General features: G+C 54.2%; 1 protein-coding gene across 6 annotated transcripts in view; it reads right to left on the bottom strand.

The window, feature by feature from the left end:
- The window catches only part of ARHGEF10L (Rho guanine nucleotide exchange factor 10 like), a 145,051-nt gene extending 127,062 nt beyond the window's left edge, over positions 1 to 17,989 (bottom strand). For 2 of the 6 annotated variants that reach the window (XM_057549406.1, XM_057549427.1), the window contains exons 1-3: positions 17,756 to 17,989; positions 8,704 to 8,785; positions 7,736 to 7,912 (exon numbers count right to left, since the gene is read on the bottom strand). The gene's annotated coding sequence lies outside the window, so the exon portion shown is untranslated. The remainder of the gene's footprint in view (positions 1 to 7,735; positions 7,913 to 8,703; positions 8,786 to 17,755) is intronic. The other 4 variants (XM_057549433.1, XM_057549438.1, XM_057549422.1 and 1 more) reach the window with 3 other exon arrangements.
- Positions 17,990 to 18,242: the final 253 nt, after the last annotated feature.

Below are 18,242 nucleotides of genomic sequence, written 5' to 3'. Positions count from 1 at the left end.
GCCCAGAATATTCCATTCATAGCTGGTTTCAGGGCGGACTGGAGAGGCGAGGGAGGCCAACCGCCCCAGGGGCCCACCCCAGGCGGCCCATGGAGCAGTCTCAGGACCGGGTGGACCTCGGGCTAGGGGTCAGGCTGCCTCTGCCACCAACTCCCACCAACGCTCGACAAGTCACTTCCTCTCCCAGGCTTTTGATTTTCACAGTCTGTGAAAACAGCCAAGGGTCTGGGGCTGCCACTGCCTATAGGGCTGGGGGTGCGGAGACCAGGTAAAAGCCAACAACCCCCTCTCTCCCCAGCTAAGCTTACCCCACATCCCACCCATCCTGTTGTGGAGCTGACGCCCCGTTCTGCCCCATCCCCAGCGGCCTGCAGGACCAGCCCATGCTACTCCTAGACTGCTGGCAGCACTGAGAAGCAGTCTTCACTCACCTTTCAGATCTGCTGGTCACTTTCAGCCTTAGAAGACTATCCCCTGAGAGCCTGAGGAGGGCAGTCAACTGACTGAACACCTACTTTCTACTAGGAGCTTTGAGAACACTATCTCACTTCCTCTTCGCCATGGTCCGGTGAAGTAAATTATAATTCCTGTCTTTCAGAGGGAGCTGCCAAGGCTAAGCCAGACGAAGGCACCTGCCCAAGATCACACAGCTAATAAGACCCGGAATGCAAACCCAGGTCCTGAAGCCCCAAACCTATGTTCTCATTCTGGCTTGTGTATTGGCTCCCAGAGGATGGGAACTGTGGCTGGGCCCTGGGCATCCCCCTCGTACATGGTCTTCAAGAGAAGGCTTATTTGACTGCCCAGGTGGTTACTCCCGAAGCCCTGCCCAGGCCCCAGGAGAGCTTTGTACATTGCAAACAGGAAGAGCTCCCTGGGATCCTGCCCCCAGCATCACTGAACTCAGGTGTCCTGGGCCCGGTCCTGCCTGCCAGGCACCCCAAACAAGACTGTCCCCACTTTGCAAAAAGGGAATCTGAGGCCCAGGCTCAGAGGAGCCAGAGAGCAAACCTCAGCACCTGTGATCCCCACAGCACCCTGGCATGGCCCTAGCAGCAGCAAGGAGACCACTGGGGGCCCAGGGCCAGAAAAGCATGGGCTTTGCTGAGAGGCCCTCCCGGGTCCAACCCCAGGTCCCCCCATTAGCTATGTAAACCTAAGCAGACCTCCTGCCCTCTCTGTGCCTTGGTTTCCTCCTCACTGTAAAACAGACACAGCAGCCCCTGACCACTGGACAGTAATGGCAAGTAAATGCAGTCACGTGGAATGCAGCAGGTGCCCTTTCCTCCCCTGGAGGGTGCTTGCCTATCCTAGCCATCAGCTGGCGGGAGGCTCAGAACCTGGCAGTCCCCCAGGCAACCAGCCCAAACAGGTTTCCATTCGGAGCTAGATTTCTGGGTTTAATATTTACCTGCTTGTGACCCAAATCTTCTGGGGCATCAGGCATGCCCAAATCACTCAGCCCTGAACATTCAAACCAAGCAGGGACATGATGTGGGAGAGGTAAGGTGCTGAGGCCAGGACAGGTGTCTGAAATCCTGGTCTCTCCAGGGCACCCAGACCCAGGCTGGCTGGGGAAGGAGAGTCCCTTCCATGTGCCCCTACAGACTAGTGCGACCCTCCCCCCATAGCACCCTGCTCTGAAGACCCTGTGCCCCTGTCATATGATGATCCATTTCCAAAGGACCCCAGAAACCAGTGAGGGCATGTGAAGTGGGGGCTGGGACCAAGAGAGGTGGCCCTACAGACAAGAGACCGACCCCCAGAGTCTGCGGGCTGTGGAGGTGACCGTCCATGCCACCCTCACCAGATGGAGATTTCACTCTACCGGTTAAGACCCAAGTTTTCAGACTTCAGTAATAAGCCCAGTGCAGAAAAGGAACCACCAGACTCCGTGCTCCTCCCAGCAATCCTACAGGGCATCACAGATGAGAAACCCGAACTCGGAGCCTGAGTCAGCTTGCCAGCGTCTCTATAATTAGTCAGAGGTAGAGGTGGGATTCAAACAAGGCCTTCTGGCTCCAATCACCCCAGCACAACTGCCTCCCAAGCTCCACACTTCAACTAACATTTATCAGATGCTTTACTGGGTGCCAGGCACTGCTCTGAGTGCTTTACACACGACAGCTCTCTTAATCGGTTCAAGAACCGGATGAGGGAGAGGCTGGTATTATCCCATTCGACAAACTCAGAAACTGAACTGAAACGCGAGGAGGGTGAGACACTTGCCTCAGGACACACAGCTGACAAGAGGCAGAAGTGAGAATCAAAACCAGGCTGTTGGGGCTTCCCTGGTGGTGCAGTGGTTAAGAATCCACCTGCCAATGCAGGGGACATGGGTTCAAGCCCTGGTCCGGGAAGATCCCACATGCCACAGAGCAACTAAGCCCGTGCGCTACATCTACTGAGCCCATGAGCCACAACTACTGAAGCCCGCGCGCTTAGCACCTGTGCTACGCAACAAGAGAAGCCACCGCAATGAGAAGCCCCTGCACCACAACAGAGAGTAGCCCCCGCTCGCCGCAACTAGAGAAAGCCCACACGCAGCAACGAAGACCCAACGCAGCCAATAATTAATTAATTAATTAATTTAAAAAAAAAAAACAGGCTGATGCCAGAGGCCAAGGCTCTTAGCCACCCACCCTTGCATCTACTCACCTCCCCAGAGCACCCTGTCCTCCTCATCCACCAACAGAGGCAGAGCCCTTGGGTTGCAGGAGAGACCCACTCTAGGAAAAGAGCCATGGGCTCAACGAGTTTTCATAGAGGCAATGGCTCTGATCCGCACAAGGAGAGAACTGAAGGCCGAGAAGGCCGACAAAGGTGAGAGCTGGGGGGCCCCCTTGGTCATCTCCATTCTCCCCCTTCCCCCAGCCAAGGGAGCCCAGGCGATGGTGTCATTCCCCACCTGCACCCTGCCCAGGGCCCACAGAGCCACAAGCTCTGCAGTGTGGCCCACAAGGCCATCCCTTCTTCCAGATCACCCCACACCTCCCCACTCACCAACAACGAACGTTTGCTGAGCACCTACTGTGGACCAGGCCTCATGGAGAAACAAACATGGAAAACAAAAGACAGAGCCTGAGCTCCAGGAGCAGAAGAGGTGCCCCCACCTGCCCAGCCACAATGACCTGCCCTCCCCAGGGCAAGACCCTTCCTTGGCCTGGAAGCCACGCCCTACGTTACCTGCCTGGGACCCTCCCACCTACATTTTGAGCCTTAACACAAGCCAGCTTCAGGGAAATCTTCCATGAGGCCCACTGGGAGAACCAGCCACTCGCCCCTCTGAGCAACTAACACTCTGGATTGGAATCATTTGCTTTGCTTTCTGACCCCTCCACCCATTAGACTGTGAGCTCCTTGAGGGTAGGGGCAAGGCTTTTCATTTCTGTCTCTCCAGTACCTAGTGCAGCCCTCAACACATGGTAGAGATTCAAGAGTGATGGGTGGATGGGTGGATGGATGGTTAGGTAAATGGGTGGATTAGTGGATATATGGATGGATGGATGGATGGATGGATGGATAGATGGGTGGATGTGTGGATAGATGGATGGGTGGATCGATTGATAGATGAATGGATAGATGGATAGATGGGTGGATCTATTGATGGATGAATGGATAGATGGATAGATGGGTGGATGAATGAATAGGTGGATGGATGGATGGATGGATGGATGAATAAAAGAATAAGTGAATGAAAAAATGACAGGTATCCATAAGCAGTGACCAAAGGCCACTGGGCTCAGGGCTCTACTTCAATCTGGAATTTACCAGGAAGCCCAGCTTTGCCCAGGTATTGAATCTGACCCAACCATTTTCTAGACATATTTCCCAAACCTGGCTGAGCATCGCTATGTGATCACCGTCTGTCTCCTTCACCAGGCTGCAGCATAGGTGACATAATGTCCGAGACCGCATCTGGTCTAACAATTATGTCCTCAACGCCTTCCCCTGGGGCTAGAGCATTGCATGAATGAACGACAAACAAATGAACCAAAGACCTAGGGGGCTTTTTAAACATGGAGATTTCTTGTCCCAGCCAAGATCTGCTGGCTTAGAATCACTAAGGGTGAGACTCAAGAATTCGTATTTTGTTCAAAAGCTTCCTGGAGATCCTGATAATCAGTCAGGTTTGGGAAACACTAGCTTGTCGGCAAGAAGAGTAACCAGCTACTGAAGGCTGTGACCACAGATGAGGGCAGCTCGGAACAAGGTCACACAGAGTCATCACCAAACCTGGCAGGTTGTCACTCTCCTAAGCCTTTTTTGGCTCAAAGAGAGTCTAACGGCCTTTTTCAAAGTGTGGTCCTTGAACTACTGACTTCACAACAACCTGAATGAAGGGGAGGCTTTTTTAAAATGTAGACTCTAAGGTCCAACCCCAACCTACAAACTTAGAATCTCTAGGGGTGAGGCCCGAGAATCTGCATTCTTTGCAGGCTATTGGGGCAATGCCGGCACACACTAACTTATAAGAATTACTGGCTCCCAGTTCCCAAGGGTGCTCAGAGCACCTGCTTGTATCTGGCCCCTTCATGCACACTTAACCTCCTGAGAAAGAAAAGCTCCTGTCAGGACATCTTGGGAGTTCCCTGGTGGCCTAATGGTTACGATTCTGGGCTTTCGCTGCCGTGGCCCAGGTTCAATCCCTGATCGGGGAACGGGGAACTGAGATCCCGCAAGCTGTGCAGTGCAGCCAAAAAAAAGGGGGATATCTTGGATGACTCCAAGAACCCAGCAAATGAATGAGGGTATGAGGCCGAAAGGTAACAAATGTGCCCATTCCTCAGAACATCAGCCCCAAAGGGAACCAACAAATCACTACACCTAGCCTCTTATCTTACAGATGTGGAAACTGAGGCCCAGGGAGGGCTGTGTCTTGCCCAAGGTTATAAAAGGGTGAGTGGCAGAGCCAACCTAGAAGCCAGGTGGCCATGCCCCAGACTCACCCCACGGTCCCAGGCTGCCCTGCCTCGCATCCTCCAAGCCTGCTCCCAGGTAAGCCTGGCAGCAGGGCAGCAGCTGCCGGCCCTGGACATCTCAGCCAGTCTTGCTGTCCCAGGAAGACAGGGTGGCTCCAATCAGGGAAGCCTCCTTCTGTTTCCACCACGTACGGTGATAAAGCAGCTCGTGCTCCAGGAAGGAGGAGGCGTCAAAGAATGGAATGAGCAGGAACAGTCTGGTCGGTTATGCATCCCAAGGAGACTGGTGAGGGTGCTGAATGTCACAGCTCAGTAGGGATGTCTCCCCAAAACTCTACGATCAGTCCACAGTGCCTGAGTTCCAATGTTTAAATAGTCCTGAGGTACCACCGACATCAGTGTTTCTCAGTCTGCACATCTGGGGGAATACCTGTGTCCTGAAATATGCTAATAGATACTCAGTGCAAAAAAAGGTGTTCAGTGGTCAAAGACCATGGAAGAACCAGGGTAGAAATTGCCCTTCTAGACGTTAAAGGCACTGAAAAGTCCTGCAATTTCAGAATCTGCTTGAATCATGATACAGATGAAGAAAGTTGGAGGCTGAGAGGAATTACATTCCTTGCCCAGAGTCACAGGGCGAGGAAGGGGGTGGGGGGACGGTAAGGCTTGAGCAAGACAGCCTGCCTCCAGAGTCCATACTGGCGACCACCGTGCTTATACTCAGCAAGATGATTCCTCTGTTTACTGTCGCTGTTCTTGCTCTTGATCTTCTGATGGAAGGGAGAGAGGGCGGACAGCAGCAGGGCCTGGGCAGGAAGTCATCCCCACGACAGTGGCCAGAAGGAAGCTGAGGATCCAGCTTCCCAAATCCTCTTCTGTTCTCGGGTCTGCTGTCACTGGCCGTGTGACCTGGGGCAAGTCACGGCCCTTCTCCAGACTAAGATGTCCCATACATAAAATTAGGAGCTTGGAGTAGATAATCCCAGAAGGCCCTTCCAGCTCTAGACAAGAGTCCGACCCCACTGTCCTACCCTCAGCTCCCATTTCCCTCCCCGTCAGCCACAGCCTCTCCCTGGTCCCAAATCCTCGACTCTGTAAACAGCCGTGGCCTGCGCTCTGTGGCCGGGCTGCCAGGCTAGGCTGAGCTCTGGCCGACGGCGGACTAAGCACTGTTTTGCTCTCCCTGCCATCATCCCTTCATCATCCTCCCTGTGACTCATCCGTTGAGTGTTTCCAGATTGGACCCCAATCACCATCGCTCAAGGGTGGATGGATAGGGTGGATTTTTCCATCTGGGGTCCCAGAGAGCCGGTTTTACCAAGAGCTCCGTACGATGGGCCACGAGGCAGGACGGATCCCCACAGACCCTTAGCACTGCCTCTGGGTTTTTAAGTCCAGTTCTCGTATAAAGGTAACTGTATAGCCTGGCCCTCGGGAAAGTTAGCTAACCTCTTTATTCCTCAGTTTCCACACCTGCAACGTAGCTAATAATACCCACCTCCCTGGTGAGCACACCATTCAGTTAATACGCAAAGCGGCCAGCTCAGTGCCTGGCACACAGGGCGCTCCATCAATGCTTAGATCATAAGCTGCTATCTAACTATAGGGCTCTCTGAGTTGTTTTCTCAATTCAATCTCCCCCTGCCCCTCCCCCAGGCAACAGAGGACAGGAAGTAGAAAAACGTGGCAGATGTCTGACTCTTGCCGACTCCCAGAAATCTGAAATCCTATACTCGTGGATTATTAGAATTGGTAGAGACCCTAGATTCTTCACCTGCTCATTTTGCAGAAGAGGAAACTGAGGCTTAGGGTGAAGTTAGAGGCAGGATGAAATGTTGCCCAAGTTTTCCTGGCTGGTTTGAGGAAGAGGTGGAATTAGAACCCAGGTGCCGGGCTCCCAGTCTGGTGGTCTTCCTGAGGCCCTGGGGTAGCGAAAGGGCAGAAGGCCAGTATCCCTGGGATGCTGGGATTCTTGTCCCAAGTCTGCTCCAAGTGGCTGTGAGATGATGAGCAAGGGGCCTAGGCCCACTGGGGCTCCAAGGCCTCGTGATAAAACTTACGGGGTTGGACTAGATTGGGGTGCCCCAAAGTGGGGTGGCCAGAAAGCTGGAGCCCCAGAAGATTCTATCAGGTGATTTGCCAAGGAAGTTTGACAGGGACCAAAGGGGTTTCAAGGGAGGGCTCCAGAGTCAGATGGATCAGTGTTCAAGTTCTGCCACTTACAAGTTGTATGACTTCAGGTGAATTACCCTCTCTGTTCCTCGGCTGCCCCATCTGTAAAATGAAGATAACCCTACATACCTCAAAGGTTGCCACATGAACTGAAAGAAGATAATGCGTGCTGCCTGGCACACTCGAGGCCCTCAGTGAAAAACACCGGTTATTTTTTCAATCCCTCGGGAGCACATTTAATATTATCCCTCCCTCACAGATGAGGTAACCAAGACTCCAGAGAGGCAAGACACCTGCCCAAAGTGACGGGACTGACAGGAACAGGGCTCTGGGAACCGCTCCCCATCTCTTCCAGCCCCCCGAGAAGGAGGCCTCTGCCTGGCATCAGTAAAATACAGCCATCCTCCCCAGCGGAGACCGCCGCCCTTGCTGGCCTCCCATGACCTGGCCCAGCCCCAGAGAGTTTTCTCATCACTCACTGGGGAGGAAGCCAGTTCCCCAGGAAACTGCTTAAACATGGGGCCCCAGCTCCTGGGAAGGCGGACTCCCAGTTCCCAGCAGCAGCCCAGCTCCTCCCTCCCAGAAGTCCCACCCAGCCTCTGAGACCGGCAAAAGAACAACATTTAAAGGCACAGGGGGACCTGCAGGTGGTGACAGTCCACTGGAGCCTCCTGTGAGCCCCTCGCAGAGGTTACTTGCCACCTGCTTCCACCTTTGAGACTCTGGTTGTTTCACTCAAGAAACCAGCAGGAACCTGGATGCCGTGTTATGCTGCGTGACCTCAGGCAAGTTGCTTAACCTCTCTGAGTCTCGGGAACCTTTTTAGACAAGAGAAATGAGCAGAGTTTGGGAAGCAGGAAGAAAGCAGCAAGAGCCCGCAGAACAACCTAGGAATCAGAGGGCCTGTAACGGCCTCTAAATGTCTCCCTGATGTCTCCTGTCCCTTCCACCTCAGCCCCCACCAGGACAAAAAGTGCTGACCACACTGATCGTGCCCCTCCCCAGCTAGAAACAACTGAATGGCTCCCCATGGTCAAGATAAAGTGCAAGCTCCTAGCGAGACGGGCAGAGTTCTCAAGTGGCGTTCCTGACCGCACCCCTCCTGACCTCGCAGGGCCCTACTTTGCACTCACCCCCAGCCTCTGTACACACCTGGGACGCTTCCCTCTCCCAGAACCAACTCTGCCTCTAGGCTGCTTCGCCCAGCACTCCTTGGGAAGCTCCGGTGAGCCCCTATGCCTGGGTCCGGCACTCTCCTTTCCCTCCACGGTTACCTGTCTGCTCCCCCAACCCCAGATAGGTGGTCACCGTATTGCACTCATCTCTAGCTCCTAGCCCAGTACCCGGCTCCCAGGGGGTGTCCAGTAAATATATGCTGGGAGGAGAGGAATGCGAGGACAAGCAACTGAGAACAAATTAACGAATCCACGAGCTGTGGCGTCCTCTTCTGCAAAACGGGCGTGCGTGGGAGAAGCAGCCGGACTCGCTGGGTGCGGACCCTCACCCCCCTTTTGTGGCTGGCACAGGCTTGCTGGGTGGTATTTCTCCTCTCGGGACCCCTCTCCCCGCTGTAGAGGGAGGACAATAACGGCACCCGCACCTCACTTACCGTGAGGACTCAGCGACCTAATCCTCCCAGAGTGCTCAGTCCAGTGCCTGGCACGAAGAGGTGAGTTCCTTGCACTTGACCTCTGGGGAAGAAAAGTAGGAGACGGGCATGACACGGGGCACTGAGCTCCTGCTGCAAGGTCCGAGTGTCCTTGACACCACCCTCCCAGCTGGCTTGGATGCTGCCCCCGTCTGCTGGCACGGGACCCACACCCCAGCAGCCCGGTGCCCCGGAGAACGTGAGCCCCACTGAGTCGGGAATGAGGGCTCAGCCCCTCTGTGCCATCTCAAACCAACCACTAACCTCTCTGATCCTTTCTGTCTATACAAAGGCGGGCTGAGGCTGCTTCCGTCATTGTGGGGACCCAGCCATCTCTGCCTGTTCCTTTAGTGGCCGCAGAATGACCTCTCCCGGGGGGAGCAGCCTTGGGGGGCCCTTACCTCACCGTCCTCTGGTCCAGGTTTCATTAAGAAACACGAGGCCATCAGATGGGACTGTCCCCAACTTCTCCTCATGTATAATCCAAATCTATCCCATCTTCTCCCATTTCCTAAGAGCATCCTGGCTCCCATCAAGGGCCAATGCCTCCCCCCCACTCCCACATCATCACACTGGGTACCACCCTCTCTCATTTGCCTAAAGATCCGGTTCCCGTAGCTGCCCCCTGTGTCTTGTCCCCTCTCAGAGCAGTCCTGGCCACCAGCACAAACCACTCTCCTGGGTCCCCCCACTTCCCCTCCACCCGAGACATCTTTTTCCAACCCCCCTTTGCCTGGCCAACATCTCAGCGCTGTCCGCACACGCTGTCTCTCCTTGCTCCCCTCCCGTCCCAGCCACTCCCACTGCAGACTCCAACCCCATCCCTCCTCCAAAAGTGCCCTTATAAAGGCCCAAACTGCCTCCGTGTTTCTGTCTGGTCTTACTCCCACTCTCTACGGCCTGCAGCCCTGTGGCCCACCAGCTCTCTTCTGCAACAGGCCCCGTGGTGTGGCGTGGCGGCTTCCCAGAGACCCCACTCTCCCTCCCTTCTCCTGCTAGCACCCTGGCTGCCCCACCTCGGCCTCCTCTCCTGGATCCTCCTCCTCCACCTGGCCTCCGGGTGGTCCCACCTGCGCCATCTATATGCTAATGACACCCAGCCAAGGGGCCCCCACCTCTCCCGTGGACTTCTAAGCCAGCCTCTCAACGTGAACCTGTCCCCAGCTGGATTCCTGGATTCTCCAAAGCCATGCTCTCAACCCCCTCGGAACCACCTTTTTGTAATGACACCACCACCCACGTAGACACTCAAAAGAAGATTCTGGAAGTCTTGGCTCCTCTTGATTCCTCTCTTTCCCTCAGCCCCTGTGACCAATCCACCAGCAATTCCAGCCGATTCTTTCTCTAAGTCTTCTCTCCAGCTCCATGGCCACCTCTCATACCTGAGCCACCCGAGCCTTTCCTCCGGGCCCAAGTCCACCCGGGTGTCCACAGCCGGTTCTCCTCCTGCAGCCAGAGGGTCCCTTCCTGAGGCGAGTCGGGGCCCACAAGGCTCCAGCAGGCTGTGGGAGGGGTCAGCGGGGCGGGATGCAGGCACGTGGTCACCAGTCACCTGCGGGCGAGGCCTCCCCTTTCTCATCTATGAGTCCATCCCTCACCCTCCAGCATCCACTCCAGTGCTTCCCCGTCATAGGCACTCAGTTATTTCTGAATAAATTATCTGAAGAAAACATAAATTTCTTTCCAGAGCTATTTATAGCTGGAATCTTGGGATTGTATTTCATGAATAAAGGTATTTACAGGAAACTAAAAAGAAACTGCTGATGGCTTCCTGCTGCACCTGGATTAGCCATCCTAACTGCCTGCCTTGATCCACATGGCCCTCCACAGCGTCTCCTTATACTGCCCTCCCCGCCTTGGCCGCTGCAAGCCCTGGGCTTTCTCCTGCTCAGACCAGCCAAGATCATTCTGACCTCAGGGCCTTTGCATGTGCTGTGCACCTGCCTGGAACACGTTTCCGTCTGCTCTTTGCAGGGGGAGGGGGAGGTGGGTCCTCCCTCGTCATTTGGGACTCAGCTTAAATGCCTCCCCTCAGAGGGGCCCTCCTCACCACCTCCAGCTGACGAATTCTGCACCACTAACCCCCACGTACACCCCCTCCTCTCCCAACAGCCTCCCCCCAGCCCGTGCTATTCCCATCCTATCACATTAGGTTGTTTCCTTGGCAGGACTAATTCCATGACATGCGGTTACTTTAACTCGTTTGTCTGGCTTTTGTCTCCTCCTCCATCACATAAGATCCACAAGGGCAAGGCTACTTACAACTGGCCTGGTCACTGTGGTAAGAACCACCAACTCTGCCAGGACAGTGGGCCAGGCACTGTCTTGAGCAGTGTACTTGTATTACACCCTTTTTACAGATGAGAAAACTGAGATACAGAGGGGCCAAGTGAGTTACCCAAGGTCCAGCATAGAAAGAGGCCCAGCAGAGACTTCCCTGGCCGTTGTGGTTAAGACTCCGCGCTTCCACTGCAAGGGGCATGGGTTCAATCCCTGGTCAGGGAACTAAGATCCCACCTGCCACGCGGTGCAGCCAAAAAAAAAAAAAAAAGAAAGAAAGAGGTCCAGCAGGAAGCAGGGTACCATTTACCTGCGCCCCCTTCACGCCCAGCACAGACCCAGCCCTTTGTGGGCCCTAAATTGGTACTTGCCGAATGATCAGATGAATCGCTGAATAAATGAATGTTATACACTGCAATACTGAGACAGGCTGTCTTCAGGTGGAGCAACAAGGGGTATTTCAATCTTCTTCTCCCTGTATATTCCAAGTTTTTTTCAATGATCACATAATACACGCATAATTTAAAGTAAAATAAACCCTTATTTTAAAAGAAATTCAAAGGTTCTGGGTAATGTCTGGGTTCCGGAATATTTTTCTTCGATTTCCAGAGACGGTTATTCCTCTACTTAATTTAAACCATTGTTTTTCTAGGGAAATTGAATAAAAAGCCCGTATTTTTAAAGCTCGCTCCAAGTCTGCCCACTTCAAACAATGAAGAGAGGGCAGTGATGGGAGCTGGTTCCCGCCTCGCCTTGCGTGCTCAGGGCTGGAATTCAGGGATGCATACCAATCAGGAAGCCGCTGGGAGGGGGGTCCTGCAGAGGCCAGGCTCTCAAGTAGGAGGGGGTCCAGACCCAGAAATGCCACCTCGCCTCAGGCCCAATGTGCAGTCATGGACAGGGGTCACCCCAAGCCACCTGCACTGCCCCGCACTGGCGATGTCCCTGCAACGAGGTGGTGGTGAGGCCGGGGCCAAGGCCACCCTCCCAATAGGTCAGTGGGAAGATGAGCCGCTTGGCAGGGGGTTCTCTCTACACAGACAGGTCAGGAAAAGGTAAAGCTCATGGCTCAGCACCAGCCTCTGGCCAAGGGGTGGGCACAACCTGCACTGCTGGCCAAGCGATCAATTGCCCACCCCGAGTTCCCACGGCATGTGGAACCCGCTGCCAGGGTCTGTCAGAGGCACAGAGAGGCCAGGCCCTGGAAGGGGTGGCACGGCTCCAGGACACAGGGTTGAGAGCTGGGGCTCTGGGCAAACAGAACAAGGTCAAGCAGCGCTGCTTCCTCCGCGCTACGTGTCTCCGGGCAGGCAAGATAACTTACCTGAGCTGTAAAACGGAGCTGATGATACAGCCCACTTGTCAGGACTGCCGAGGACCAAACAAACTCCTGCGAGCCCCCCACCCGCCAATGAGCCTGCCACTCCGTCAATATGAGCTATTACAATTAGCACTCTCCATAAACACGAGCCATCATTATATGAGCACTTTCCAGACACCAGGACTAGCGGTCCATCTGGGCACCGAGTTCTATTCTAGGCCTTGACCCTAAACCACAGGGTGATGAACCCAGCTACATGGGAGAGAAAACACACATTCACTTCCAACGAAGAAGGGCTGAGTGTTTTGAGATTCCAGACACGTGTCGAATCTTCTCTTCCTCCCCTCCTCAAAGGGCAAAGGGGAAAATAGAACAAAGGGGGACTGTAGAAAGAGCTCAGGGCCCACCTGGTTCGAATCGTGCCACTTATACTGTGGCCTTGGGAAAGTCACTCAGCCTCTTTAAGACTCAGGTTCCTTATCTGTAAGATGGGATAATAGTACCCACCTGCAGGCTCAGTGTGGGAATTAAATGAATTGATGCATGAAAAAAGTCTGCCACATACAGGCATTAAAGTAACATGAGTTGTCTTTAAACAAACAAGCTCCCAATTATCTGCCTAAATGAAGGGCAGAAGTAGCAGAGGTAATCAAAATACTGGATAACCTAAATAACCGTTACTTTTAGCTTTGGGGTGGAGGGAGGGCAGCAGACCCACCTTCCCAATTCTGTATTTTTTTGGCCTGATATTAAAATGGAATTTTTTTTATGAATCCACCAGCCACAGATGCTAGGGCTGGAACAGCAGCAAGCTTGACGATAACAAGAAACTACCCGGAAAACTTAAAGACTTTCAGGGGAGGGGGTGATCCGCAGAGCACGATGCCCCTGGCAGAAGGGGGCTGGCAGCGTTCCTTTGCTGGTACCCAGATGATGCTGTGCGCTCTGACTTGAGAAAGGTTCAGGATTTCCCCTGCTCTGCCACCAGCTCTGCAGACTCCTGATTCACCTGACACCTGAGCCAGACTGAACTTCCAACAGCTCGTGCCTCCGAGCCTTTGCACATGCTGTTCCTTCCACCCAGACCCTTGCCCTCTCCCCACCCATTCTTCTGCTACACTCTGCACACACCCCCGCTGTATGTAACTATGCTCATGCCCCTCTCCCAACCAGGGCTCTCAGACTGTACAAGAGCTACAGCCTGCCCATTCAACAGTCTGACTCTACTCTGCCCCTGAATCCATATGGATGGGTCCTGTCCACTGTTGCCTAAGCCACACCCAGACGGCTCTAGCCACCTGAGTCCCGGCCATCACACCTTCACCAGCCCCGAGCTATTTGACTCGTCCACAGTCTCTCCTCAGGCACCCCAACCACTTTGCCTCCCAGATACCTGAGTCATCTTGAGTGTGGTTTTTCAATCAATGGCAAAGCAGGCTCTCAATTAACTGAAACTTATCCTCATCCCACGTCCCCTCTTCTTGGTGCATGGGAAGATAAGTCAGTTTCTGGAGTGGAGAGCTTATTTGAGGGCCACTTATAACCCTACCATCATAGCAGACCCAGCCCAGCAGCTGCCACTCTCACTGTGACGACCCTGAACCAGCCCTGGAGTGCTGTCACATGAGAATGCAAGCTCCAGGGAGGGGCTGTGCTCAGGGAGCTCACTGCTAGATTCCCATGGTGTGCTGGTAAATGTTTAACAGCTGGTTCTCCACAGGGGGGGAGAACTGGGACACCTGCAGCGTTTTCCAATTTCTGTGGTATAAATGCTCTCACTGTGGCCACTTTGAAGCTACAAGGTGAGACCGCTGAACAGAGTTGGGAAGAGATGGCAGGAGCACACCCATATGTACATTACATCCCCGACTTACAAAGGTTCAACTTAAATTTTTCAACTTTATGATGGTGTGAAAGTGATACGCATTCAGTGGAAACTGTACTTGGAATTTTGAATTTGGATCTTTTCCCGGGCTGGTGACATGCAGTATAACACTCTCGTGATGCAGGGCAGGGCAGCAAGCTGCAGCTCCCAGCCAGCCGTGCAGTCACCAGGGTAAACAGCCGATAACTCTTACAACCATTGTGCACCCAGACAGCCATTCTGTTTCTCACTTTCAGTACAGTGTTCAATAAATTGCGTGAGATATTCAATACTTTATTATAAAATAGGCTTTGTGTTAGGTGATTTTGCCCAACTGTAGGCTAATGGGAGTGTTCTGAGCACGTTCAATGTAGGCGAGGCTAAGCTATGATGTTCAGTAGGTTAGGTGTATTAAATGCAGTTTCCACTTATGAGATTTTCTTTTTTTTAAACATTTTATTTATTTATTTATTTATTTATTTATTTATTGGCCGCACCTTACAGCTTGCGGGATCCTAGTTCCCCAACCAGGGATTGAACCCGGGCCCTGGCAGTGAAAGCACAGAGTCCTAACCACTGGACTGCCAGGGAATTCCCTCGACTTACGGTATTTTCAACTTATAATATTTTCAACTAACAATGGGTTTATCAGGACCCATCAGAAGTTGAGGAAGATCTGTATGTGTGTATATATATGTATATACACACACACATACAGACATATAAAAGGATCTATCTATCTATCTATATATATACATGCACACACACACACACAAAAGATATAATCACAAATACATAGGTAACTGTGAAAAACAGTGAAATAATCAGGAAGTACTGTATTCTGAGTACTTATTACCCTTGTTTTTGGTATAATTTATTTAATTGTAAATTTATACACTACAGCCAGTTTACATACTATAAACTTGCAGGTTAACAGCCAACTCGCAAAACGCCTAAAATTTAGCAATCAGATCTCATTCTTCAGTACAGACTCCAGCACACCACTGCCCAGGGCCGGGCACAGGCTGTGCGAGGACGAGTCACTCCTGGGAGCTCATTAGACTAGGACCCCAAAGGAAGGCGACTCAAATGCCCTCCATTGAGGCAAAGAGAGACCAAGGAACTCTTCAGGGACACATGGCAAGAAAGGAGCTGAGCTGGGGCCCAGGCGGCACAGTGGGGGAGGAAAGAAAACTTTGGCCTACTCCACTGTTTATGAGTTTGACTCTTTCCTGGACTTGAGGGCAAGGACAGCAGATGAGAATCCAAAGATACTAAAGACAAGCTTGCAGAAGAAAGCAAGGACTGGGCGGTCAGGGAGACCCAGGCTTGAGTCCTTCACTGACTGTGACCTTCGGCAGTCACTTAAATGCTGTGCTTCATCTTCCTCATCTGTAAAATGGGTATGAGCCCATCTTCACTGCCTAATTATCAGGGTGGTTGTAGAAGCAAAAAGACAGCAGACATGAAAGAGCAACATAAATCTAAGCTACTATTATCATACATATATATGCAGTATATCTCACCCACTTTATCTTTTTAAAACTTATCTAAGAAGATTATATTCTTTCCACTCTGCTCCTTCCCACCGTTTAAAAGATGACATACATGCACCAGCTAGCCCAGCACCTGGCACATACCGGGTTCCATAAAGAGCTTTTAATTTACTGTTGATTTATCTGTTAATTTACTATTTATTTAAATAACAGTAGGCCTTCCTCTTAAACGAACCTGGTACCTGGGTCCCAAGAAGTCCACCAAGTTTCCCCCTCCCCAGACTCCTTCAAAGCTAACCTGTGAAACAGGACAATTTAGGAACCATTAGTTCCTGGGCATCCACATAATCAGCAACCATTTACTGAGCACCTACTGTGTGTCAGGCACTGGTGATCAAGGCAGACATGGGCCCTACTCTCGAAGGCTTATAGTCCACTGGGAGGGGTAAAAACCCACCCCGACCGCAGTGAGGGCTCTAAGAGCATCACGAACAGGAATTCTGGAGCCAGCCTGGCTGCCCAGAGAGAAGCAAAGAGCGGAAGGATGGGACCAGCTAAGGCAACGGCCCTCTGGTGGAAGAGGAAGGAGCAGGGGAACTCGGAAAGGCAAGTGTGATGGAGCAAAGTAAGAAAGACACAGGCACAACCCGAGGCCTCACAAGCCAGAAGAAGAGCTCCATCCCGAGAAGTTTTAACGCAGCCACAGGGAGCTTGGAGATATACAGACTGTGCCCTCCTTTCTAGTTTATATACCCGAGGCCTGGACACTGTGGGGCATAGTGCTGGGTGGAGAGACAGAGGGACGGATGGATGCTGCAGCTCAGGGCCATTCAGGCAGGGCCTGCAGAGAAGACCTGAGCATGTTAATAAGCCTGCACGACCTGTCCTCTCCCCCCAGCATCCGAGGAGGAACAGATGGGGCTTCAGCAGGCAGAGCATGACTTCCCCGGACTGAAGCCCTCGGGAAGGCCAAGGCCTCTGAGACAAAGTCTTAGCTCCAGAGCCCGTGGGCAGGGTGGCCCACCCCTACCACCTCCCTGCTGTGGCCCGAGGCAGGGTCCTCAGGCTCTCAAGGCTAAAGGAAGCTTCCTGACCCCCTGCCCCAGGACCCCAGCGTGGAAGAGGGAGGAAGAACTCTCCCCAGACTCCCCTACATCAGGCCTGGCCTCCCTCTCAAAGACCCCCCCCGGAGGCCCAGGAGGCTGGTCTTCATCTTCACAGAGCCTGTCCCGGACACACTTTTCTGTCTCCAGGAGTGTCCAGGCCTGACCGGGTTCTGTGGCCGTGGCCTTCTGGCTGACCAGGGCATCCTCTCCTCCCACACTCCCCTCCTCCAGGAGGCCGCCCCCGTCCAGTCTCTGGGCAGGGGTCCAGGGTGGGAGAGGCAGGCCCAGAGCAGAGGCGAGAAGAGCATCCCTGACTCCACTTAATCCCAGGGACCCTCAGGTCAGTGCAGGGGAGAGCTGAACCACAGTGACAGCAGGACCTGAAGGCCTGGGTGAACCAAAGGGAAAGTGAAGCCCAGGGTGGGGGTGGGGGGATTTCCAAACTGTCCCTGCCAGAACCTGCAGAGGTCACACACACACACACACAGATGCACAAAAGCCAGACAGGAGTCATGCAGAGGGATGGGACACCCAAAGGACACAGAGTCTCCCATGGGGGGAGGGGACACACACACACACACACACACACACACACACTAGGAATACAATCGCTCCAATGTCACAGGACATACATACACACAGAGAGGAAACCCCAGCTCCGGGACCTCACCCCCAGAGACACTGAGATACACACTCGCATACACAACCGGGCACACGGAGGAGACCCGGGCTCCGGGAGAGACCCTCCCCCGGAGAATCGGGGACACAAGGATCACGCACGAGCGGAGACCAGGACCACGCGGGAGACCGAGACCCTAGACTCGGCGACACTCGCACAGGGACGCCCACGGCCCCTGAGAGACCCTGAGCCACACGGACACCCTGGCGGGGTCTCGGGGATCGCGGAACCCCCCGCCCGGCCCCGCGCCCCGCGGGCCGCACTCACCGGCTCCGGCCGCTCGGCCGCGCCTTTGTTGTCCGCGCCGCTCACAAAGGCGCCAGCGGCCGCCCGCACTTCAGCTGCCCCGGCGGCCGCGGGCGCCCATGGCCGGGCCGGCCCAGCCCCGCGCCCCAGCCGCCCGGCGCGCCGCCGCCCGAGCCAATGGCCGCGCCGCGCGCCGCCCGCGAAGTCACGGCCCGGTCCGGGGTGCGCCCGCCGCCGCCGCCGCCGCCGCTGCCGAGAGGCCTGGTCCAGCCGCGCACAACGCGACGCAGCGCCGCCCCCGCCCGCCTGCCAGCCCGGCCCGCAGGCCTGCTCGCCGCGGCTGAAGTCACCGCTTAACCCCTGCTGGCCAGGCCGCCGCGCCCGGCGACCCCCGGAAGGCCGGGAGCTCCCCCAACCGGCCCCCACCCCGCGGCCGGAGGAGGGCTTCCATCCTTCCCGCCCACCCAGCCTCTCGCCACATGGGTGGAGAAACCGACGCCCGCAGGGG

The sequence above is a fragment of the Balaenoptera acutorostrata genome, chromosome 1 (genome assembly GCF_949987535.1).
Source record: "Balaenoptera acutorostrata chromosome 1, mBalAcu1.1, whole genome shotgun sequence".
NCBI lineage: Eukaryota > Metazoa > Chordata > Mammalia > Artiodactyla > Balaenopteridae > Balaenoptera > Balaenoptera acutorostrata.
Note: the sequence above shows the minus strand (reverse complement) of the source record. Positions and strands in the feature narration are given on the sequence as shown.